This window comes from Molothrus aeneus, chromosome 2 (genome assembly GCF_037042795.1).
Source record: "Molothrus aeneus isolate 106 chromosome 2, BPBGC_Maene_1.0, whole genome shotgun sequence".
Classification (NCBI taxonomy): Eukaryota; Metazoa; Chordata; class Aves; order Passeriformes; family Icteridae; genus Molothrus; species Molothrus aeneus.
The window spans coordinates 17,873,055-17,900,071 of record NC_089647.1 but is presented as its reverse complement, the minus strand read 5'-3'; the positions used below and the strand labels follow the sequence as shown (position 1 = coordinate 17,900,071).

General features: G+C 39.9%; 1 long non-coding RNA gene across 1 annotated transcript in view; it reads left to right on the top strand.

Moving 5' to 3' along the window:
• The window catches only part of LOC136568657 (uncharacterized), a 61,333-nt gene extending 46,434 nt beyond the window's left edge, over nucleotides 1–14,899 (top strand). The window contains exon 2 of the long non-coding RNA XR_010785270.1: nucleotides 14,285–14,899. This is a non-coding gene — a long non-coding RNA (uncharacterized lncRNA). The remainder of the gene's footprint in view (nucleotides 1–14,284) is intronic.
• Nucleotides 14,900–27,017: the final 12,118 nt, after the last annotated feature.

Here is a 27,017-nt window from a genome sequence, read left to right as displayed (position 1 = left end):
CTTGAATACCTTCCCTGTTGCTCACTTACATGCTTTGCTTGCAGGAAATCAGGTTCCTGCTGCCAATTATGTTCATCATCATCACTCATCCACAGAGTCTTACTAATCTGAGAGACTTTTGTTAGTCTGAGTGTGCTACCCTGAGCTGGTATTTAACTTCATCCCTGCCAGGTCATGGTATATGGTCAAAGAGCACCCACAACTCTAGGGATGTGGAGGGGCAAAAAACTGATGGGTGAATGGGTCAGCTGGAGATGCTTCTTCCCTGCCCCACTATACTTTAGTCATGTCCGCCACAGTCAATGTCAAGGTCTTTTTTCTTGAATAGCACCTTTAATTTCCCAAAGGGTATCTAAAAATACCTAAATAGAGGATTGGTATGAACACTTCAGTTCTGAAATGGAGAGGTCTGTTTTCTATTTTATTTATCAGTTAGATACAAAGCAGTGGAGTGTAACTGCTGTTGCTGTGCTAAGTAGCTCTTACACTGCCCAGCACACACCCCTGTGCTAGAATGATGTTTACTGAGGGGTCAGAAGTAGCAGGCTTCTATAGAAAGACACTGCATTATGTGTGGTTGGAGGTCGGCTCTTGAGTCTCGGAGTTTGGCTCCTTTGAACTCCACTGTTGGGATCTCTTTTACTTTTAGACTTCTCTTTCTGATGGAAAAGTCCAACATCTTAAATCAAGGCTGTATTTCTTTCCTTGCTGAAAAAAAGAAAGTGGGGTTATAGGGGAAGTGTTGTCCTTCCTTGTTTTGAGTCACAGTGGAATAATGCCTCCAAGCAGCTTACTGTGGCTCCCAAATAATGCTGTCAGCAGGACAAGGGGGCCCCAGGAAATAAGACACAAATTTTCTCAGGTGCATGAAATAATTCTTTCATCATGCTCAGCATGTCTTAGAGGTGCTCTTTGTAAAAGTCAAATATTGATTTCTATGTAGATGGATATCTGTGTGGATGGATATCTGTGTAGGCACCCAACTCTTGCAGACAAGCTTCATGAGGTATTTGCTGTCTGATATGTGAAAGCCGCTTTCAGTTCCTTCCCCTTTCCTATTCAGATTTCCTAAAGATTTTTAGTTGGTTGATAAGTTTTTTTTTAATTTTGTGCCCTTGTGCTTAGATTTGCTAACTCCTCTCAGGCCTGGCTAAGCTGGCTTTGGTTGTACTGCCAATGAGCATTAACATACGTAAGATTACTCAGATACAAAAGTGTTTTCAGAGAAAGAGGCTCTTGCCATCTGATGGCTGCGACAATTTATAGAGACAATTTCCATGTTTTGCATGGGAGAAAATTCCTTAAAAGAATAGGAAAACACAAGAAACACAAGAAAAGGGCATTGTAGTAACACAATGAGCAGAGCTGGTCCTTGCTGAGTTAAACCAAAACTCTGTTAAGAATGAAGTTTGGCAGCTTCATTTTGGTATCTCTTCAGCTGTTTTTGGCATGCTGGCATTGCCTGCAAAGAGTGAAATTTAAGTGAAAAGCCCTGTTTTGTCCTTTTCTGTTCACAGAAGTCCAGTCACTGCCTTGTCTCCATGAAATGATATGAAAAGGAATCCAGCTCTGAGACTTCCTCAGCACAATAAATCTATTTAGCTGTCAGAATACAATGTTCAGAGTCCAGGCCCCAACTTTTGTCTCTGAAATTTCCAGTTACTAAATTAAAGTGACAAGGTCTATCTGGGTGATGATGCTAATCATCACGTAAGCTCATTATCTAAGGATGGTGATGCAACACACGGTCCCTTTTTTTCCCCTCTAAGTGGCCTTCTGAAATTTTGAGATTCTCTTTCTTTCATGTGCTTTGGATTTATTCTATAGAAAGTTAGCTTCTTTGGGGAAAAAAGTCACACTTTTCTCCAGGTGTAGAAGGTATATTTTCATATGCCTATTTCCAGCGTGAAACCTGACAGTGGTTAACTGGGTAGCACCTTGAAGGGTCTTGTGTTTTGCCACCCTCACTTTTTACTGTTACTATGATTTCATTTATGTTGCACCCATTGGCCACAAGTCTATGGTCCAGCCTGTGGAACCCAGGGTAAAATAGCTCCTAAAAATCTAGTTTTGGATTCTTCCCAGACTGCCCAGAGGTTCCTATTTGGCTTTCTGCCCTCTGTGTTACTTTTGTGTACTTTTCATTTAAGGGTAAGTATTTGCTTCTACTTTGTAGTGATTTCCAGCAGATACTTGGGTCTGTTCACTGACATTTGAATGAGAGAATCCTTTCCATCTAGAATTATTCCCATTGCTGAGTGCACTGGAATCTACTCCCTGGGTACTTTGCTTTGGCCATATAACAGTTAGTCACTGTATTTTACTCTGGCTGCCTCATTTCTGGGAGCTTGCTTCAGACTCCATTGAGTTTATTGCCTACACTGTGTTAAACCACAGTTCATTATTGTCGTCATTTTATTGAAATAGTCTCTAAGTGCACCAGATTCTGAACACTTGACTGCAATATTCCACGGACATCTACTTTATTTTTTTATTGGTCAAAGCCAACAGTAAAGCTGCCATTAACGGCCAAGCCAACGCCTTTGTGAAGTGCTTCCATGCTTTTCCAGTGCCTGGCAGTTACTTGTTGGCCCTTAAATGCTGTATCTTGGCCCTCGGTACACATTGCTTTTGCATACCAGAGGTCAAACACACTTCTATTGCACAGGAAACAGCATTAAACTAGTTGAAATCCGGTTCTATATTTAGAGCTTGATGCATTCTTTATAAGTTTTGTGTTATCTCTTCTGATCTGAAAAGGAAAGCGATGCATTTGGCCTTTGTGCCATATATTAAACTCTAGAGTGTTAAATAGAAAGGGGAAATGTGTATGAGTCGATAAGCGATCTTTAATATGTAAAACACGCTGCTTATGTTCTTCAGATCTATGGGAGAGATACTGTCTGGTTTGTGTGTAGAACAACAATTCAAAAGTGTGTGTATTTTAATGCCAAGCTCATAGGGATTCAATACTGAAATGCAGACTCCTGAGAAGTTTACAGCAAAGTAGGAAAAAGTCTAAGAGAAACAGCATTTGTGAAGTGGAGGCAAAATACAGAGCATTCTTTTAGCATTTGTGTTCTGTTGATATTTTATTTTTTCATACAGACTGAGTAATAAAACCGTGGAGCATTTGAGACCCTGTCATGCCTTTAAGTTGAGCTTTTCCAGGTAAAGTGGGAAAACATGTGTACAGTAATGTTTATCTTGTGTGTGAATAACTGTTCATGAAGTATAGTCATATTGAAGAATCTTGTTTTAGTGCAAGTGAAGCTCTTTAGTTAATCATGTCTGGATATTTTTAATAGCTCTTGGTAATATCTTATCCCCTTCCACTCTAAGTGCCTTTGAAAACCCTCCAAGTGCTCCAGGAAAATGCTTTAGAGTAGAGCTATATGTGTAACAACTTCAGGTATTATCAGGAAAAACTTGGATAAGAAAAGACATTCAAACCTTATACTTCACAGTCTTCTACAAATAAGATCCAATGGTTTAACTGCAAAAGTTAGATGGAGGACTAAAAATATGCAACCTCTTTACCAAACCCACTATAAAGGAATTAATTCCATTAGGTTTTTGAGACAAAGTACAACAGCTTAATCATTGGGTATGGCTGGTGAGCTGAGTGTGAGGAAACAAAATCATGGCCTCAATCACACAAACACCATCCAAGTGAATAAACTGGCAAAATCTAGTATTTGAGGCCCTGGCCTAAGCAAACACAATCAAACTCCTAATGTAAACAAGAAAGTGAAATTTCTTTAATAGGTCAGCAATTAGTTTAATCAAAGAACAGAACCTTATAAGCCTAATTTTGCTTCCATATCTTGTAAAAAAAATTACAGTCATAATAATAGATTCCTTTCCCTGAGACTGATTTTACAGCAGCTCTGAGTAATTACATACATCTGGTGATAACTTTAAAAACTGCAGTTATAAAAGGAGCTAAACTAAAGACTTCAGATTCCCTGAGCTATAATAGATCAGGTTTTGGAGCCATATCCATTGTGACACTCTTTAAAGGACAAATGCTTCTGCAAATTTGGAAAGACTCAAAAATTAATTTATTTATAACATTGTTATTATTCACATCTTAATTTCGAAAATGGTGGAAAAGCAACATGAAACTTTTTGCTGCACACCTCTAATGATGTTCAACCCAAGCGCCACCAGTATTGTACAGTAGAAATTTCACATCACAGTGAACTTGGCTGGACTGATATTTGACCACCACAGATGAATATTTACAGAAGTTTTCAAAAGTCCCCTCCCCATATATATTTGTATGAAAAGCTAATAAAAAATGTGTAAAGTATACATTTTTCATCATATAGTTCACAAATCTGTCAAGCACTGTTAGCTGGCTCGTCAAACCCTGACCAATAATCCATCTTCCCTACTCAACTCAAATATTCCTGACATCTTGGTAGTGTCATATAGCTGTCATTTTTCAAGCTATCCATCAAAGAAGAGTTTCCTTCCTTTCCCAAAACAGACATCCCCTCTCCCTCCACCACCCTAAATTTCCAGACAACTTTAGGTACTGGATTAGTGTTTGATAAAGAAATGGGGACCTCAGGAGCCGTGTGCTTCCACCATATCATGAGGGTTTGGCAGTGCTTATGTTGATTCCTTGCTATTTATCTTGCCATTGTGCTCTAATCTGAATGGCTCACAATATTTTGGGTACTCAGAACTACTCTGTGAGATAAAGGACAATTCCTCTGTCCCTCCTTTGGTAACTAGATCCGAAATTTGGAAAGGCATTTCATACATTTTATGCTGGGTTAGAGGCAACCCGGGAGAAATGGAAGGAGGAGGGATGTTACCAATTTTAAGTGCTCTGACAGTTCTAATGCAACACTACGTGTGACCTCATTATATTATGAAGCCATGGGACTTGTAGAATCATAGTAGATTCATTAAGGTTGGAAAAGACCTCTAAGGTTATCGAGTTTAACTATTAACCTAACACTGCTGGGTTCACTCCCAGTAGTGGATGCTGCTTAATCTGTATACCTGACAGAGAGAGGAAAAGAGTGATCAGAGGCTCCCAAGGGAGCCATCATCAGCTTGCCCAGGCACTCAGTGCTACAGTTTTGAACCATTTCCATCCTCTCTTGGAGAGCTGGGTCCCTGAGGAGACAACAATCTCAGTGTACTGCTAGACCTCCTCCTCTCTTGGCTCACCAAATTATGTTGTACATGTCTTGTGCCTCTCAGCTGTAGGAAATGCATGTGGAGTTGTAAGAGCTGGCATCTCATGGCTAATTAGTCAGACCCCTCATCCGAGAGAGCTGAAACCCAGGTGATAAACCAGGGGCTCCCAGACGAACGTTTCTATTTCTGCTTCAGTTTCCTGTACAACAGTGCTTTGCTGCCAGTGCCCATGATACTAGGGCATTGGCATTGGATACTAGACTTCCCCTGCCACACCCTGCATGTTTAGGAAAAGGAGAGGAGAATTGCAGGGAAAGAGCACTTCAGAGCTTAATTTCAGCCCTTGGTACTACTGAGGTATAGGCAGCTTCATGCCAAGCAACACTGGGGATCTCCAGCGGCAGGATTTTCCCCACCAGAGCAACTTGACCCTCAAAAGTATCTTCAGCAGCCTTTGGGAAGCATGGAAATCCTGCAGATGATTTTGGGGAAAAAATGATTTGTTTAGGAAAAATACCTCTTGTGGCTCATGGATGTAGAGTCACACAAAAGCATAATACCATAGCAGAGTGCCTGAGAGCTCAGGCTAGACAGGCCTCTATTTTCTGGCTTGTTTGTATTTTTCTCACTTGAGTACAGATGTGACTGGTTATTTTATATAACTAATTACAGGGCCTTTTTGTTTTTTGTATTTCAAAAAAGTATCAGAAATCATTTGAGGAGGGGAACAGAAAGAAAATCTATATGCCTTTGGCTCTGTTCACTGAATTCAATAGGAGGGACTAGATTTTGCATGTAGAGACAGATTAGCAGGGCAGAATATCTCCCTTAAGATGCACATACACATGCATATGGTACATGCAGTACAGAAAATAAACTTGTCTATATGTCTCTGGTTTTGTATGTTTGGTGATCAAGCATTCAAAAGATCTGTATAAAAATTCAGTCTTTGCCCTTTAACTAACAAGTAATAAACCCATTGTCAAGCCAGGACAAAATTCTTTTGCCATACACTCAACCCCTTCATAGGGTCATGGCTGTGGGTAATAGAATATAATTAAAAACACATTCTAAAATTATTGTTAGGATTTTTCTTCTGAAGTACTTTCCTGAAAAGCCAGTCACCTCACTAGCATCAGTCCAATTACAGGACCCAGAGGGAAGGAAAATTATAAGTAATAATTTTAGAAATAGCCCCAGGATGCATTTTGTGTGCTTCTGAGCCAGGAAAACCCCAAAGGGCATAAGTCTGGAATACAGTAGCTGGCTCATCCCCAGGCAGAGCTGCAGTCTCACTGAAAGCCTGACAGACACACTGCAATGCATATATCACAAAAGTATCACCAGTAACACTTAGCCATTCAGATCTGGTTCTCAAAAATAACTTGATTTCAGGAGAGAAAAACTGGAAGATATTTTTGGGGATAAATACTTTATGTAATTGAGGCTCTGGTTCCATATCTCCTTGGAATGATTTCTTCGTGATTATTGTTCAATATAATGACCTTAACCCTGTTCCTTCAGTGGCCTAAAGAGAAATATAAGTTTGTAGAATGAGTAGTCATGGTCACAACCAGACTTGCAGAGGCCACAAGATCACAGCTATACATACATTTTTGTAGCTGTGGCTGCTGGAACAGCACTCATTAGTAAGGACTGTAGTGACTTTCATTATGAAAGAGGATATTGTTTAGTGAATGTTTTCTTGATGCTACCAGGCAGGACAAAGCATGTTTGTCCGTTTATGCTTATGCTTTCAGCTCTATTTGACAAGTCAATACGGGAAGAGTTATCTTCCTCCATTTTAATTCTTAACTTTCCTTGCTCCAGTGTGAAGTAGGATGGAGAGGAGAGAAAGAGGCACTTAGCATTTGAGTTTTGGAACCAGCTCTTGCAAATCTCAGCAGCCAGCCGGCAGCTGACATCTCCTAATGAGAATGATCCTTTGCTGTGAACAGCCAAGTTCCTTCTTCTGGGCTCTGTTGCTGCCAGCATTCTGCTACAGAGACTCTCAGGGGCAAAAGATATGTTAGAAAATAGTAGCAGAAAGGGAAATTTTATTGGCTGCAAAGCTGTCAGCCCAAATCAGATGTTAACTTCCCTCCTTGCTTTCAATTTATTGGAAATAAGCTAAGGATTTGAAAATGTGACTTTTCAAATCAAATATGATCCTATTTTTTCACTCCCTGTGTTAAAATGTGCCATTATATTAATGCTGTCTTGCTTTTAAGTTTCTGAAGTGAAAGAAAAAGATTTTATTTTTAATAGACTGGAAATGTAAAAACACAAGAGTCATTTGCACCTGCACCTGAAACTTCCTTCTTCTCACTTCCCTCAACACACTCCATTCAAATCCACAAAGGTGTTTTTAACCTTTAGCACGAGCGTTTTTTGTGTGGTTAAATTGTTTTTTCCATGGCAGTAATAATTCTGCCTGCTGTTAAGCTTTCAACATGATAAAGCAGGACATATTCTTTATATGCCTTTTTTTTTTGTTGGTTGGTTGGTTGTTTTTTTTTTAATTTTAGATTAAAGAACTAAATTCAGAGCTGCACAGGGGGCAAGGGGAGAAGTTGTCTGTATAGATACATGCCTCTTGCTTCTTCCATGTGTGGGGCTTCCTTCAGCACTGCAGATCTGGAAGCATGCAGCATGACTTCCCAGAATTTCCATGATGTTTGGAGTTCTCCTTAGGCTTCAGTTGTGGGAAGGAGGTAACTTTCCTGGCAAATTCAGCTTACCTCCTTTTTTTTTCCCAGCAAATTCCAAGTACTGCAGATCTCTGCAGAGAGCAGCCTCTGCCATGGGTGCACATCTCTCAGCTGGAGACTGAAGGTCGATAGATAGTATAATTTATAAACCCTTGTGACCTTTAACCTAATATCTTGGTTGTCTTTATGGGGAGTGTGTGAACCAAAAGGAGTCCACAAATTTTATTTAAGTGCTTGGGTTTGGCAGTCCTGAGCAGACAGGTAGGCAGACATCTGATATTTAAAATACATTATACATAAGAGACAGCCTCAGCTCTGTACACACTGCATAGAGGGAGAAGCTGGCTGGAGGCCCTGTTCTCTCTATAAATTGCCAAAGGGAATGAAATTCAGAGTAAATGTTCAGACTTTTTGATTAAATCAATCCATTGCCACTACCCAATTAATCTTGTGTTCTCTTTTATTGTAGCATGTTACACAGCAATAGTGGATACTATAAATGATCTCTATAATCTTCTGGACCTCTAGGTGAAGCAAGGATATCATTATCTTCAAATTTTCCTACTTTTTTTTTTTTATTTCAATCAGGTCTTTAATATCTTCTTAAATGTCTTTTATTTTCTATTTACTGTATGAGAAAGTACAGGAACTCATTCTAGAGATGCTTGTATATTTGTGAATGATGTAGGTGTGTAGTCAAGGTGAAGTGGATGCCTTGTTAAAATAAAATTGCTGTACAGGGGACCTACCTGTGACAGAAGAAATAGCAAAGAGTAGAGAGTAAGATTCCTATGTACTTTTACTCTTTTACTTCTGTGCCCTTTTCTCTATTAATCAATTTTCCTGCTGGGGAACAGGCCATTGTTTAATTCAGTGATGCAATCTACTAGTCTTGTTGTCAGAACCTGTGGACAACATTATAAATTAAAATTTCTGTTTGGGGAAATGGTGCAACCGGCCATGGGGTTGCTTCAGGCTCTTCAGGCACGGAAGGAAAATTGAGAAACTAAGTCGTACTCAATCTTTCCCCCTATCTGAGGAGCATAGAAATGTTCTTAAAATTGCCCTCATAAGTTTGTCACACTGAAGAACTAGTAATCAATCCTATATATATTTGGCCTGCAAATAGCATGTACAGGCACTCAGAGCTGCCCAAGTCATCACTTCTTTGGAGGTCTCTGGAGTTGCACAGCCTGTCCACTTTCCTCATCCCCAAAGCATCAGTGAGAAATGCCTGATAAAGTTATAAGCCCATTTAGGTTGGAGGCAGACAGTCATCCTGGCCTAGTGCCCATCACAAAAGTAAATAAGAAAGTCTGCAGAAAATTCCTGGCCATAAAATACACACACAGACACACACACACACACACACTCACTCTTGGAAGAGACAGTCAGACCTTTCAGCCTGTCTATATCAGTTCAGTAGTTTGCAAGAAAATCAGGCAAGGCTCAGAATCAATGGCTGAACACCCAGCTCTGAGACCTTGTGCAGCACTTGCACTTTGCACCTTATGTGAATGGATGTGCTGGGAAAAAAATATCTGCACATGGATCATATGTCCACAGCGTGGCCTTTCCTGGAGGCGCTTCCTGAACGTCCAGCCAGTCACACTGGTAGACAATTTCCACTGCTACTTCTCAAGAGTTAAGGCTTGTATCAAACCAAGTGTGAATTTTCCTCCTAAGAAGGGCTTGGTTTTGCCAAGAGGAGCACTGTGCCATGGCTGCCCAGGTGGGGCACAGCTCCTAGCTGAGCACACTTGGATGTGGCTGTGAGCACAGCTCCTTGAGGAGAGTTCAGGTCAGCTGCAATGGGACAGCTCAGGCCAGCATCATCTAAAGTGACAGTGACAGCCAAATGGGATTGTGGCAGCAGCGTAGACCGAATCATAAACAACATTTACAAAAAACTAAATAAAGTGGTTGGGCCCACAGGCGATGTGTAAGACAGCATTTGGCAATTGCTCTTTTTAAGGAGGTATATTTTAATGGTATTTTTATATCATGCAGATATTGCAAATATGAATTGCTCACCAGTGAACACTCATCTTGCAAAGATTCCAGCACTAACTTGATCTTACTTTTTCACATAAAAGGAATACATCACTGAAAAAATAGGACTTTCTCACCACATGGTCAGGTTTTAGCAGAAATTAAAATCTTAAATATCTCCTATTTATTGCTCTCTTAACTGATGAAAGAAAAAAACCCTGGAAATATGCCAGTTAGCAACTGGTGTGCAGGAGAGTCTTTTTTAGTTGGTTTCTAAGACAGATCTCTTTAGCCTGGTAACTGTGCTCATGCAGGGTTATCTTGAACAGGAGAGAAAAAAAAATTCATTATATCTTTATCATATTATAACTTAAAATTTGTGAGTTTTGGGGTCTCAGCCAGACTGGGGCTTTATTGCATAAGGCCCAGTGCAGACAGGGATTTATGAGCAGTCACAGGCTTTGCACTTTTAGTCTGAACATTTTTTTCTGAAAACTATAGCTGCCTCACAGAGATTACTGCCTGAAAATCTCACTTTATTTTTAAAGGAGTATGTTTCTCACCCACAGTGCCTGGAAATGAAAGTTCTAAATGCTCCAGCACCAGAACACACATAAAAAGACTGTAAAATGAAATTGTCTGCTTTCATGGTGTTAAGTCAGTCCTGTGATTGATTGAGAAAGGAGAGGGTGTCAGGAAGGGAAGGTGTTATTCAAGGTTTCTGAATGCTGGAGTTGGGCAGAATGGCAGGTCATCCTGCTTCTTCCCCATTACAAAATTTAGCAATTTTAAGCAAACACCATTTTAATCAGACCATCTACAGCCAGAATATTGGCCAGTTCTCTGACACCAGCATGACTGCTCTGTCATTACATAACAGAATACTGGAACTCAGGGATATTCAGGTATGTTTCATATGCTAAAAATGCTATTCACATACCCACATAATTGTCTTTTTCTGTTTCTGGTCTTTGTGGGAGCTCTTTCTTCAAGGTCCATCCTAGGTTACTTTAGCTTGTGATGCAGTTTTTTGAATTGCCACTCACTCAGAATTCACAACAGATCTAGGAAAAACAATTGCAGTTCACCATGAATGAGGAACACTAACGTTTCCATCATAATAAAGACACAAATTAGCTTTCATTCACTCATAGTCACCTTCATTTCAGCAGCTTGGTCTTTTGAGTGGACCAGCCTGATGCCAATGAATCACAAAGTTCCTGATGCTTGTTCTCTGCATAATTGCTACCACAGCATTTCTCAGGCATGATGAGACACTATTCCTTTCCTGCTTTGAAGATGAGCCATATTGCTGTTTGCTGGACCTCTTCCTTCAGTATTCAGGCCCCACAGTTCAGAGAAAAACAGCTTACATATGTTTTGCTTTCTGACAGACTCCTTTGGCCACTGCTCAGAAACCTCTGAGTTATAGCCAGGCACCAAGCCAGGATGGCTTTCGGGTCAGCTGGTATGGACTCTCCATGACTAAGTCAGAGCTGGAGGAGGCTCTGGAGGTTGAAAAGTTATTTTTCACATAAATCCCCTTGTGAGGCTTATCTTGGAGTTAAACTTTGCTATCTGAGCCACAAGGTTAATCCTCTAAATTGGGCTTGAAAAGACAAGATTTGGGCAAATGAAAGGACATAGAAAGCTACAGTTAACAAATGAAATGAAAAAGAGAGAAAACACATGATACATTCTTTTTCTACAGGTAATTTTTTTTTAATGAGGGAAATTTTTGAAAGTTTTAAAGATTTTGCTTACTTTCTTTTTTAAAAAAACAGAATCATGGTTTATATCTCTAACAAGATCACTTTTGGAGCTTTTCGGATTTCAGACACCTTCTTCTGTGTTTTTGTTGCTCTTTGTTTGTCTGTTGTGTGGGTGGGTTGTTTGGTTGGTTGGGTTTTTTCCCCCCTCTTTGTCTTTGTGCTGTATTTATTTGATTTTTCACTCATCTTCCTATATTTCCTTCTGAGCTGGAAAGCTAGTACTGCCTGTTGACATCATCAGCCACTTTCTCAAATGTTCACCCCAGACTGTTTTTCAGGGCTCTTTTAGAGTTCTTCATAGGAGCAGGATACTGCAAAGGGCATGAGGCAATTGTGGAGCTGGAGGTGGGAACCCTTCTGTTTGCATGTCAGAATGAAAACTGGGAACACCTAAGACCTGTACAGACAAAGATGGACTGGAAAATATTCTATTCATGTCCATTTGTCCTGAGTTTCTGTTTGTTCTTCAGCATTACATTAGCCATGTTTTTCCTTATTGTCTTTTTGGATCAGCAAAGTAAATATTGATCACTGGACTTGATTTTTCACTTTGTCTCCTTCTGCTGGTGGAGCCAGAGTTACAGTGGCCAAGAGGACTATTCTATCACCTAATTCTTGTAGTTTGGTTTAATGAACTTTAGGAATGGCATACTAGATCCTGCCCTGTGTCATGTCATTGATGTTGGATCAGTTTAATGAAAGCACATGAGAAGGGCACAACAGAGCATTCCTTCCTCTGGTATTCACTTCTCTCTGCTGCCATTGAGCAGTTTAGGAACCTCCTGCACTGGAGACTGTGCTCAGTTTAATAGCCACTGCTGAAAGGAAGCTAGATCAGTGCTGGGATCTAAGCAGAAGCCCCCTGGGTTTCAACACACTTAGGTGCATGCTCAGCTCACAGCAAGGGTGGAACCTGCTCTGCTTGTTTGTGAAATGACCTAGGGATCTACAAAGGTCCTCTCTCTTAAATCCATCACCCAGTGTCAAAGTGGGATTACACCCCCTCTGCCACAGCACACCCAGGACAGCTGGTGAGTCATTCCTGTTTGCTCTCACACGACCACAGGCTGCTCCAGCAGCCTTTTCCCCTTTCATGGGGCAGGGAGTGGCTGTTTGCTCTCCTAGCAGCACGGTCCGGTAGAAAGGGGAGCTGCATGTAAAGAAAGGCATTTATTGTAGCTTGTGTTTGCACTGAAAATTTTGAAAGCAATGCAAACTGGGACATCAAATATGAGCCATATCTCAAATATGGTCTCAAGTCTGACAAGTGTGAGAGAGAGATGACCTCTACTTTGCTAGATGTTGGTGTTGCTAATAGGACTAACAAAACATCTGCATTTGTGCAGAGACATCATTTGACCACTCACAAAGTTATTTTTTTCTTTTTTTCAATTTGAAACGGTGCATCATTTAATCCCTGATTATATCCAGTGTTTGTCCACAGCATGCCAAACTATACATCATGGATGCTTTTTCTTTTGCCTAAAGAAACCATAAAAGATATATGAGAAGCAAGCAAGAACATAAATAATCCAAAATTTAGAAGGCAAAGCCCTTCACTCTGAAGACATGACTGGTAAATGTTAGAAATAGGCTATATAACTATATACCATGTAACTTCCACAGAAGCAGAACAACAGAAAAACTGAATCATGGTGAAGTTAGAGTGGGACAGGACAAATAATCAAAATGTTAGCAGGAAAATTAATCTCTGTAAAACTCTAGATGTAAACTCTCTGTAAAACTAAGAATCAAAGAAAATATCAGGAGAGAGATCATCTGTAAAAGATATAAGAAATGAAAAATGGAATAATCTCAAAAGGATGGTGGTCTGAGTTTACATGATTTGTATTTGTTTGCTTCAGTGACTATAATATTGGTCACAGGGCTCTTCAGTCATGTAGTGAAGCAGATGCTTTCAAAACACACAGCAAATATACATGAAGACCTGCTGTTGTGGCTGTCCTAAATAAGTGAAAGACTTGAGAAAGCAGGCTTTGGCTAAATTTTCTCTGTCCCTCATATGTTCTGCCAAGCAGAGCCTCTGTTTCCTTGTGTCAGGACCCTTGAAGGATGCTGCTCATTTTCTTGGCAGGATTAAGGTGCTGTGCATTGCCTGGCATTATTTTCTTCAGAGGACTATGATCCTACACACTGTACATCTCATGATTTTAAAGGAGGAGCATCTGAAATGAGTAACTACTTGGGAATGGGTCTCAGACCTCTTCACTCACAAGACAATCTTCTATGTCAACAAAGTAATTAAGTTTAAAAAAAGAGTGAGTTAAATAGCAAGGGGGCTAAAAGCAATACAGAGAATCTGTTCAATTGAAGATAAAGAGATCAAAGAGAAAGGTACTTTTTGAACTAGAGAAACTTTTGAAAATTATATAGATATTCAAATCTTCTGATATTTCCTTAATTCTTCTTGTAGAACTGATCTGCTTTCAGACAACACTGAAATGCTGCATACATCCTTTTTGGTTTTGGTGGAAATCTTAATTTTGCAACTTCTGTGTTTAGGTGACCAGATATAGAGAGGCACAAAGAAAAGCATCCTTTGAAAACTTCTCAGTTTTACTTAAGATTAACAGATACAGCTGTGTCCAAATTCTCAGTATAATTTGTACTTTTCTCTACTTTCTACAGGAAATTCCTTGAAAATTTTGAACACTGACGTTATCTAACTGCAAAGAGAAACTCTCCTTGGCTACAGGCAGGATTTTAGGAGTCTGCTGCATTTTTCCAAACCTTAACCAAAACTCCACTCATATTCAAATCATGATCAATGAGCAAAGCCAGATCTTTAAAGCAGACAAATGAAGTTTTCTCATCCTAGTTCTCCTTTGCCTCAGTCCTAGTAGGATGCTTGGTCAGCTGTTCCTGAGTTACAGGAAATGCCTTGGCAATTCAGACGTGTCTGTCACAGACTAAGAAGAAATTCTGACATATGCAGGCTGCCACTTAAATGTAGAAGAGAGCTGCATCATTGCTGACATCGCATGGGAAAAACAGGGTGAATCTGCAAGCCACCATTCTCTTTTGGGACATTCTAGGAGCACTCCCCTATGTCTCAAAATGAAGAGATATGCACTGCAGCCATGGGGCTGCTCACAACCTGCAAGCAATGCACCTCCTCCAGGCACATGCAGGACTGCAGCAAATGCAGCAGATGTGTCTGAGCTTGTTTTTTGTTACAGCCAAGTGCTGTGGGGTCAGAGAAGGAGTTGGCAAACTTCAGAGACATTAAAATCTGTTTTGGGTCTTGTGTTTGTTCATGTTTTACTTGGGCATGCTCAAAGAGTTCTCCCCTCTTTTTGTAGCAAGGGCCTCGATTTATAACAACATGGAAAGGCAATCATTTAGACTTGCCCCAGTTGGATTGCACACTGTAGAAAATGTGTTTAATTATGAAAAATTAAAGACAAGGAGGATGTGTTTAGACTAAGAATGTAGACATTTTCTTGGCTAAAGCAAAGCTGAACAAAATGGGTAAGAATTCTAGATCAGTTGTGAAGGATTTATTTACATTTTTTAAAAAGCTACACATGTTTTCACTTAAAGCTCTTGGGAGGGTCATTTCAAAGACTAGGACTCCTGGCTCTTTGCCTTCATCTCCTCCTCCATTACCCCTGCTTGCAACTTGAACAATAATGCAGAGACCGTGTAAAAGAAAATGCATGTCAGGTGTGACATATCAAGTGACACAGAAGTTCAGTCCCAAGAAAAAGATTTTAAATTGATCAAGTACTGTGAGGCCTTTTAGTGACCCTTTTTGGTGTCTTTTGCAAAGTTCAGGCCACAGGCACTTTCCAGAGAGTTTCTAGACTTGCTGCCAATGAGTATTAAAATGTATAACCTTTAGGTGTATTCTTTCTAAGCACTCCAGAATCAAAAAATGAAAAGAAATATTCCAACCTTTTTTTCACCATAATTTTTCTTTAAGGCTTTTGTTTTTGGTTTTTTGGTTTTTGTTTGTTGTTGTTGTTGTTGTTGTTTGTTTGTTTGTTTGGTATTTTGTTGGGGTTTTTTTCTCTTTTTCTTCTGTTTTCTTTACTATATCTTCAACGTGGGTCACACCTAATCTCCTCTGTAAAGCCTCAATAATCCTAACCCTACCTTCCTGGAACACCAAAACCCAGCAGTATAGCTGATCTGCAGGGCCATTAGAGCTATTCATCACAAATGACTCAGCACAGTTTAAACAAGAAGAGAGAACAGATATACATGCCATCCTCAGTCAGATTAAATGCCTGCCCTAACGTTCTGTCTCAGCAATGTAGGCCCCATGACCAATTTTCATGATAACACACGAAAAAAGTCAGTAGAGGAGAAAACTACAGCAAGTGAAGGGCAGGCTCTGGAATTCTTCAGCCAAATCTTCCTCCTTTAGGAGGGATGATGCTTGTGTCACAGAGCTCTCACTCAGGCTGCAGCTTACCTGTGGAGCAGAGGAAGGGATTACCCTACCTACAGTTTACCTTCCCTAAAGAGCTGTTGTTACTACAGACTCTCCTTAGCCTCTGACTGTAAAGGTCAGAGCTCTTATCCATAGCTGGGAGTCTGGACTGCAAGACAAGGTAGCTGGAAGCTGATTATTGTCTGAGAGCTCTGTGACAGCCAGTGGAAGAATGACCAGGAGGAGGGGGAAGGAGTCACTTTCACATATGTAATTTTGCTAGCGTGACCTTCAGAAAAAAAGTGCAAAATACTCAAAAAAGGCTTTAAAGTCCTTTTTGAGTGTTATGAAATTTCTGTGCTAATATAATGCTATCAAAAATAAATTCCAACTTTCCTGAGCACCCCTTTGTGCTTCCCTGAGCTGCTTGGCATGTGATGTGTGCAGACTCAAGACGGCCAAAGAGAATTTCACTTGAATTTCAAATAAAATAGCAGGATTCTCAAAGACAAAAACAGGTAAAAAACAGACATTTTGAGCTTGTAATCTTTATGAGATCTCAGAAGATTTGGGGCATCTTTTTAAGCAGCAGACCTTCACCTCTGTACTCATGCACCTGTAGGTGAGGCAGGGAACAGCAGTAAGCAGAAGTAGGACAGTGGTTTTGCTGATGATCATAGTAAATAGAGGTGTCTTTGATAACTAAATTCTACACTTCAAGCCCCATGGAGTCAGGTAGCTCAGCCACCCTCAGCCCAAGGATGACTTTTACTAGCAGTGGATTTAGCACTGCTACTGTACCACATAGTGTCATTGGAATTTCCCCTTTAGGAACACAGGGAGGGTCACAGCTTCAATTGCTAAGGAGAAATAATGGCAGTATGAAGGACCATCATAGCATTGGTTTTGTCAATCCCCTGGATAATCCCAACCTGTGAACTTCCTGTTGCACCTTCAGGAATGTGTAGCTGAGACAGAAAGCAGGCAGTGAATTCCAAAACAGGCAGGTAATCACTTGGCAGGAACTTCTTTGGCTTAAGTTTTGAGCCAGAAAATGGAGATTTTCATGATAGTGGCATACAGACAGAAGATTTCTTGAGGGAAATAAAACTTGTTCTCAATCTCTTCACAGGTGACAACCCCATCTGCTTTTTGCTTTGTACACCACATGCTTATATCAATTATATCTTCAGAAACTAAAAATTTAACATAAAAATGGTTTCCTAGATAGGAGTGGAGAAAAAAGCAATAACTCCACCATTAAATAATGAATAAACTGATTATAAACTGTATCTCAGCAAACATTAATGCTCATTATTTGATGCCACATCAAAAATGGAAATATAAAGAATATTTTTAATTTTGAGAACTGAAGAAAAGAAGCAGGAATGATTCCACTGGAAAAATGTAGTATTATTGTTTTCATCCTTGCTTGCTTTGTACTCGACAGGAATCCATTAACATCAAGTAAGGCCTATTTCTAATCCCCTTGCTAAGCCCCAACTCTCGACCCAGGAGAATTGGTATTGAAGCAGAAACATGTCAATCATTTTGGCCAATTAAGCACAATAATAAACATGAAGCAAGGAAAGAAATGTGGGCGGTATTGCCAGGATAAGGAGAGAAGTGCCTACACATTTTGAAAGCTTGTCTCGATTATGAGGTTAGCTCAATGAAAAATCATCTACAGCTTGTCTCCTAGGTCCAGGGGATATTCCTGATCTATAGCGTATTCATTTCCTGTGCTGATGACACATGCATTCAGTATGCGGCAAATGGTAACAGGATTACATTTCACACATATTTCCCTGAGTTTTTGTTTCCTGAGTACTCCCCGTGCTTCTGTAGTATGCTTCAGGCTAACAGCAATTCAAATGATCACTGGGTTTATCTGGGAGCTTGTGAAATAAATCAAGTGCTATTTGCATGCAGCAAGCTTACTAGATATGCTGGTAACAAGGTCTTGGTGATGCTCTCAGCTGACAAGGAGAAAGAAATTTCTGTTTGATTTTTAGCTGTTCTCTAAGCTTATCTTGTAAATGGTAACACATTTTTGTTTGACATCTAAAAGAACAATGTCACTGATTTGCAGAGGGCTTCAAAAGTTATGCTGAATTTTTATTGTTTTTATTGATGACCAACTTTTCCTGCTTCTGCCTGCTCAGTGACCCTTCCACAATAATTGAGTGGACCTGCAGCAGGGATTTATACCAAGCTCTACAGGTAAAGCAAATGACAAGAAACAGAGGCTGTGCGAATCGCCTCTGAAGGCGATGTACATAACCCCCTAAAATGTACAGGCTTACGTTGCCATGCAATTAGGAAAGGAAAAGTGAATTCTGAATAAATTTAGTAGCCATAAAATGTAAAAGCATCCAGGGATTAGCTGAAAACCTAGGCTCTCTCTCTCTAGCAGTAGCCCAGCTCTGAGATGATCAGAATTCTGGGTGGAAAAGCCCACGTGCAGTGTGTGTACACATCCGTGATGTCTCTCGGGGGTCAGAAAGAAAGCAAGAGAAGACAGGGGAAGTCTGGCTTGCTGCCAGCTCACATTTTCATTTTGAACAAATGTGTGTAAAGAGTTTAGACAGAGTCCCTAAAGACACTGTTTATCTGCTCAGCTTCAAAGAAAGCTGCCACAGGACTGTGATGAAATCTGGTGCAATTATCCCTTTCAAAGACAAAAAAACCCCCAAAACTCCAAAAAACCTGAAAAAAAACAACAAGAAAACCCCCAAAATCCATACATATGTGTATGTGTATGTGTGTGTGTGTGTGTATGTGTGTGTGTGTGTGTATGTGTGTGTGTGTGTATAATGTATATGTATATGTATATGTATATGTATATGTATATGTATATGTATATGTATATGTATATGTATATGTATATGTATAAAACACCTCTTCCTGCTGGAAAAGACTAGGTAGGTGAGTATAGGCTTTTTATTGTATATAAAGGATAGGTGAGTATGGGTTTTTTATTGTGGCATGATAAAGCATTTATAATTTCCATTTAGGGGGACTCTGATCTCTCCTTTGCTTTCTAACCATGATTGGTAGGTGGAGGAGCCATTTCATTTGAGGAGCTGATCTGTACTCCCCCAGCCACAGGTCTTGACATGTGTTTATGCAGGCTGGTGTTAGATTAGCTCCCATCCATGAATTATGTTTTTATTTTCCTTTTTGTCATTCCCTTTGGTTGAAACAGTGTCCGTAAGCACCATATAACCCAAACACTGAGATGGTGAAAAACAGGTTAGGAAAACTATATTCAGGCAAATTCCTGCCACTCTCTCCCTGTCTTCCTAGAAAAATAGCCCATTTCTGGTTATCAATCCTATAATCACCAATGTTTAAGCTAGTGGCTGGCAGGTACTAAATAATCAGAGGAACAAGAAAGACTTTTGGGGACCCCAAGTCCCTCCTGCAGGCTGAAAAGTAATATTGTGCTTTGTGATGGTCACAAGAATATCTGGGGTTTTTCGAGCTCTGCAAGAGGTGATCTTCATAGCTCACACAATACCAAATGAAGCTCAGAAAGGATTTATTTATTTTTAACCTCTCTAGCTGTACCACCACTGATGCTGACATTATGCCATTAACTTACTCTTTTGCCTTCCAACCATGTGCCCTGAACATGTATAGACTGAAAAAGCAATTGAAAATGGCTCAGAAATTAGATAATGCAAGCTTTGGGTAAAAAATATAGAGGATAAACAACTGAGGATATATTCTTGTCATTATCTCTCATAATTTAAACAAGATAAAAATGCCTGTTAGAGACATTTTGCTTCATACACTGGATACCATTCACTATCACCCAGTACCATTATTGAGTACCCAAGATACTGTCACCCAGTATCCATATCCTCTCAAGGGGATGGATTTATGAAAGCATGGTAAAATGGTTCTTATCTGAGAGCAGGAAACCAGTTGTGCTCCTACTGATATACAGCATTATTCTCAAGGCTGTACTTACTAGATTGACAAATTCAAGTTTTTCAGTCGTAGCTGCCTGATACTTTGCCTACAGCCCCACATCCACCCATTTTCCTATTTTCCTTTTGTTGCAGAGTAGAGCAGAGGGGATTTAGAGAAACAGAGGCTGGGGGTGCCTAGTTCTGGTGTTCACAGCTCAACATTTAGTGCAGCTCTCGATGACTCGGGACCACCCAAATTTCCCTAAACACAACACATCCACCCATAAACACAGATTAGATTTCCTTAAAGGGTAATCTTTTTTTGACCAGAACATCATGAACTGGTACTTGTTAACATAAGTTCTCCTAGCTTCCCAGACCAATACCAGCAATCAGGCCCATTTCCCACTGCATAGGGCCCACCCTTTTCCCCTCCTCCAATACTCTCACCTCCTTCCTTACAGTAAAATTGAGATGTCCCAATCCTCAGAATATGCCCATGTTTTCATTGATGCACAGCCTCTCTCTGTGACTCCATCATGAACTAGAAGTGCACCCACTTGGTAATCCAGTGTAACCTTTCAGCATTCCTGAGCTCAAGAAAAGGCAGCTGCCTTCTTCCACCTCATTACAGGAGTCTCAAATACAAGCAATAATTATCCTCTGGAAATGCCTGCATTTTTTTCCTTGATAAGCATGAGCTATGTGCCATGTTGCTGGATTCCTGAAGCTCGAGGAAGTAGACTGCATCCTTTGATATTATGATTTAAACATTAAATGTAAGGGCACTGACTATTGTTAGTCTGTAAAAATGTCCAAGAATCCTTCAGTTTGTTCTTAAGATATCTGAAAGCTCAATGTTATTTTGCTCTTTTATGTCCAATTATGCATAAATCAATGTCATTGTTGCCTTAGAACATAACTTTTTCCTAGTAGATTAACGTAGATTTCTTTAATAATTGAAAAATATTTAATTTAATGAATACTTTATTTGCAGTGATAACTTCCTTTGTCTATTCTCTAATTCATCCAAATAAGCTCTTTTGTTATAGGGCAATTTTTTTTAAAATAAGATTCATATGAATTTTGATTTGTGCCCCATCTGCCTCTGGAAGCAATCCACAGACAGATATTCATATTTGGAAACTAGTTTGAGCTGTCTAGTGAATATTTCATGGCACCCACAAGACAATGGCTTCTAAAAGTCATTGGTGTTGGTAGACACTGAGTGTATGACTTTTCTTGGTGAGAGACAGATGAGTAAATGGTTATTGAGAAAGCTCAGAGAAATTTAAAAACAAAACTTGGAAGAAAAATACTTAGCTTCTAGAAGGATCAGTCTGGGACAGTATTAATGGATATATTATCTTTGCAGAATGTTTTTAATAATATATTCCAGCTGGGGGTTCTCTAAGATTTTCGAAGTAATTTTTTTTTCTAAAAATGTCATACTTCAGAGGAATGGACAAATGCTGCAGCTGAGGGTGTGTCTTTCAAAATATACTCGCAGAACATGCAAGTATTTCATGCTGACAATGCATGAAAGCCATGGCTGGGTGTCAGCCAGTTAAAGGGACAACTCTTTCCTACACCTCTAGAAATGAATTACAATCTAAATAGACCTTCTTCAGACACGATACTGATAAAGTTCTTCTAGCAACATCCAAATAAATCAATACAGAGCAAGAAACTCATTGAGCTTCTTCCAGTTGATGGCCATGTTCCACCAGAATCACATTTTACATGTAATAATCACATTAAATTTGACTGATATTTGACTTTACAGCAACAAAAAAGAAATATTTTTAAATAGGTATTTTTTAGCCCTTGCAGCCATGCAGATAGGAGTGTACAAAATACTGGATGGCTCTACAAAGGTCAGAAGCTCCCTTTTTTTGTTTTATATTGTGATAGAAGAACTAGGAGGAAATAAAAAAGGTAATAACTGTCAGACTGATAAAAGGGAAAATTCCTATATTGCTGACCTCAGCAAAACTGAGGGAAAAAAAAGGTACTGAAAGGATTTATTAATATCTAAAAATAGAAATATCAATTTATAACAAAAATATTTATTATAGAAAAAAAAGTCATATTACTCATGGGAAGATTTTCTAAAGAAAATCCTTGTTCCTGCATTAGGCCATTAGCAACTTCCAGTTTTCCTGGGTTACAGACAGATTTCTCTCAAAATCAAAGAGATTGTGTATTTATTTGTAAGTGTTGTAACCTTCAGCGAACACTCTGATGCTGGCTGCTATTGAGCACCCCAAAAGGATACTCATTGCTTTGAAAAAAATATGAAAATATTTGGAGTCTTTGACATGCTTACTGTATAGACCTTTATGTCTGAGTCAGATCTGTAAGCATTCTTGACAAAATGTTCACTGGAAAAAAGAAAAAGTGCCTGATTTGCTGCATGTTTATTGAACACATTTACACATGAACAGGCTCTCATTCTGGAGTCTGCAGTAGATGGCATATTGGTAGATGTTAATGGTGGTTGTTAATAAGCCAACATGCAAGAAACATTTTCTTCTGCTCTTTGGATCCAGAATCACAATTGCCACTACTTTTGTCAGAAATGGTAGAAAAGGGCCTCGATGGGCTGACAGGATTTTCAGTTCCATATCATTTTAGTTTTTTACAGCTGGTGAAGACAGCCTGAAAGAAAAATCTGTAGGAGGCTTATTTTGTCACTGACTGTGTTGTGTCTCCTTCTTCCAAAAATTGGAAAACTTCACTTTGCAGCATCTTTCACTAGAAGTAACTTAATGCCAGAGTTTAAACAACATGGAAACGTTTTACTGGGATCCTTATTCATATTCCTATCTATGACTCTCGGCTGGCAGTTCCTAGCTACATGGATACTTGCATTTTTCATGTATTACTCAGACTTCATACCTTATGAATATGAACAAGAAATTGGCAAAACTTCACATCTCCTAAGACAAAATTCAAGTGTTCTCTTAAAGAAAAAAAACCCTGCATTCCAACTTTTAAGTCTAAAATTTCTTTGTGTACTTCCAACGAACTATTTATTTTACTGTCATATGGATAACAAGTGAAGCAGAAAAGATCCCCCAGCTAGGAAATGTTGACAAAATTTTGAAGGTATTAAAGTATGCTGAAACACACATTATTGTGGTAAGACTGAAAAACTAGTCTATGCCTTCAATCCCAGAGCAGTATGGACTTGTACAGGCTCATACTACACACAAGGATATATAGTATTAATGGCACAATAAATGCTTTGTGTTCAGAAACTGGGAAAAGCAGCACCCATGTTGTTAATCATACCCAGTCCCCTCCAGCGCCTGTGGGCTCTGTGATGTCTAAACTAGGAACCTTGTATGTGTACAGGGAGAATTCCACACCACAGAACAGGGTCTGAGATGCGCAGAAGATTGAGCAGGAAACCTTTTAAGAAAGACAACAGGAAAAGGGAAAGCTAAGGTGCATCTTAAATCTTCCTGCTTCCTAAGATTTATGTGAGGTTTCATTCATGATTTACAGCTCTTAACTCTCAGTTGTGAAGATCATAATTTTTCTCTCTTGTGTTCAAGGAGGGTAGACAGGATGGCCTGTAGTGAAGAACTTATTGTGCTGGGAGTTTAAAGAGCGGTTCCCACATTACAGGCTGGCAGAAGGGTTAAACAGAGGAGCATCTCACACATATATCTACCAGGGCACAGCTGTAGGGTAGGTGACAAACTCTGCAGCACTGTCAAAAGAAGTGTCCTTGTACCTGTGGCCAGAAGCGAAACACCAGCGCCACATTAATGTCAGGTAATTCTGGGGCTTTGTTGTAGAGAAAGCCCTCAGTCTCTCAGCTGATGCCACCCTTCACACAGGTGGTTCTGGCAGAAAGCCCTTTGACATGCAAGAAGCCTTCAAAGCTGTCAACTAAGAGAAATACCCTACTGCCTCACTGAAAATTCAATGGTCTGGCTCCTGCTAATGGTTATTCAGAGGTTAGGTAACAGAGAGAGCTACAAGGGCAAAGGTGGGGAAAAGGTCCCTTAGAAACAGAGTGCTGAGCATGGACTCTGCTTGGCAGTGTGCTGACCCCCCCTGCACAGACCCATGCAGGAACACAATCACAGCTGTGCACTCTCCATTTCTGGGCTTCTCAGGTAGGCTAGGCAAAAAGTACAAATCAAGCTGTAGGCAGAAGATGTCAATTAAAATCTTCCACATGGAAGAATCATAATTGCCTTTTACACACATGAGCAGGGCCTTGGAGAGACAGGAGCTTTCTCTCAAGGCTTTCAGTTTAACAAAGGATGTGTCTGGAGGATAGTGAGTAAATGATAAAAACTGAGAAGGGAGAAACTTATACTCCTTGTTGGGAAGTTATCAAACCTGTAGAGCCTAGGGGCTCTCTTCAGATGCATGAGCAGCTCCTGCTGAAGACAAGGGAATTGGTGTGCCAGTGACTGTGAACAGAAGTTGATCCTGGCCCCAGGTACTTTAGAAAGAAGTGTTTTCTTGCCTCTCTCCAAAGAGAAGGTACTTCATTCCTCTTTCAAAAGCAAAAAGTAAACATCATCAAACATGTTATTACAGAGAGCCTTGGTACGGTCCCCCCACCCTCTAGCTTTCTTCTCCCTATGTCCTGGTTATTTAAAGAGTAAGTTAGATGTAGTACACAACTTTAAAGTAACCTTATATGGCATTTTTGCAGCAACAGTAAAAAGCGATCACTTTCTCTGTCAGACAGCCAAGCAACACTTCTGCAATACTTTTTGTGCTGACTTCCAATCCTACAAACATTTGGTCAAAAAGCATGTTTCTGTTACAGTCCTCTTCTCAGCTATGATGTCTGCAGCTTACAACACTCTTTTTCAGTGAAAAACAGACAAAAGCCATCCCTGATTAAGAAAGGAGCAATGAGAAAATCCCAGGAAAGGAATTCAAGCCAATTTTTGCAGCATGTCAAGGCTAATTCAGGTCCTGCAGATTCGAAGTAGGCAATGTGTGCTCTACATGCTTAGTACAGAAACAAGGTGAGTGGGAATAAACTGGCTAGGCCCAAAATGCTCACAAAGGTTCCACTGACACCTTCATGTACTCTGGCATGGAAATATGGCCTTCCTCTATTGCCTTGGCTCTGGCATGATGCCATGATGGGAGAAGGAGGGCAATGACACCACTGGTAGGAAAGGAACCCAGCACAAAACAAAGCAATTACAGAGGATGCCAGTCCACTGAGGGACATTACATAAGGGCAAAAATAGTTTTTTTAACTCAGATGCTTCTCACCTTCGTGAAAAGAACATTTTAGTCACAAAACCCTCCTGCCAAGCAGTTGCAGGTGTTCTCCCTTTTGCATGCACCAGAGAAATGAGAGATAGCAGAACTATACCCCGGACCTTGGAGTGCAGCCCTAAACAGGCAGCTTTTATTCATGGACTTCATTTTCGTCCTAAAGAAAGGTTACACGTCAATTACTGTACACAGTGCACTTCATTGAGAGATTGCTGAGCACTATCAATGAGGCTGTAATAGAAGTCTGTACTGCAACAGGAAAATCCAGCAGTTTGACTTAGCTGATGGATGCGTCATCCGTTCCCAATATCCTGACTGCTATTAGAAATTAAAATGTCTCTTCCTTTAACTGCTTTGGACTTCTCATCCATTCTTCTGGGTGAATGTACCATTAAATGTCAGTCTGTAGACATCATTTTGGGGAGGGTGAGTAATAAGCTAAATTGTTCCTATCTGAGTGAGACACATAAATCTGAACATAGGCACATCAATAAATGGCTCAGAAGTCATAAAGACCAAGCAGCTGTAATGCCTCTTGACATTGCAGGGGGCAGTTCTTCCAAAATCTCTGAGGGGGTTAACTGTTCAGGGATGGAGCACACCTTGGTATGGGATTGTCGGCAGAAGGATTGAAAGTGGCCCTGATTTTCTGAAGTAAATGTTGGTAAAGGGAGTTTGCTCTATGTGTTTCACAATAGGCCCTCCTGGACTCTTATACCTTCAAATCCCTGCAAACTGCAGACAGTTTGAGGAGTTTTGGGGAGTTCTGGCAGGGGATCCTGTCAGAACAGGAAGAAAAAATAAATTAAGGGCACAAAGACTTCTTGTCTGACTGCTCTGCACAAGGTGTCTGGAGTGGGAAGAACTACAATATTTTTCTCCTTACACAACTGATACAAAAGTGAGGAGGGTACATTAGGATTCCTGGGGCATTTTTAATGATATCAGAAGAAATTGTTTAACCTCAAGAGGTTAACATTTAATAACTAGGTTAGAACCTGCTGTTATCAGACTTGTCAGTCTTCTACCACCAAAGAAATATTAAACATCTGTAGAGGCCACCAACTGGGGGGGAAAAAAGTCATGCCTCAAACATTGGGTAAAAAAAGTATAAGGAAAACATTTTCAGAAGTATCCTGGGATCATTTAAAACTGAAGAGTTTATAAATGAAGGTTGATACAAAAAAATGAATGTCTAGTGGGATTAAAAATATCTATTGGAAATTTTGTAGGTAATGTAAGGTATGGGTTTAAAAAACTCTTTTTCAGTCTAGTCTAAAGTTATTTACAGATCTTGAAGATTTTTGGCCTTAAGCAGCTGACTCCCTTTTCTCATCTAAATTCACTCAAGTCTCTGGGCATCTAAGGGAGGCTTAGTCTTCTATATAACTAAGGTGCCTTAAAAATTTGCAGGAATTGCTTTTCCTCTGACATGGTTTGAAAGCAAATGGAAATTCGCTATACACTGACATTAAACTAACAGAAAGGAAAGCAGCAGCATGCAGGAAAATGGTGTGGTAAGAGAGTTTGCAGGAGTCTCCAGTTTATGTACAGAACAGTCATCGGTAAATTAAGGGTTAAAACAGAAACTAGTGTATAAAAATCACAGAACTGGATGAAGAAGCACTTGAAAAATAGACACAAAAATAAAGCTTGCACCACAGCTCAGACCAAATTAAAGCAGACCCGCAGAGCATCTGGTCTGGAGATGGTGTGCTAGCAGCTGAGTGGCAGCATGTCTCACAGCCTGACAGGCAGGCAGGAGCAGATTTGTCTCGGGCTGGTTTGGAGGCTC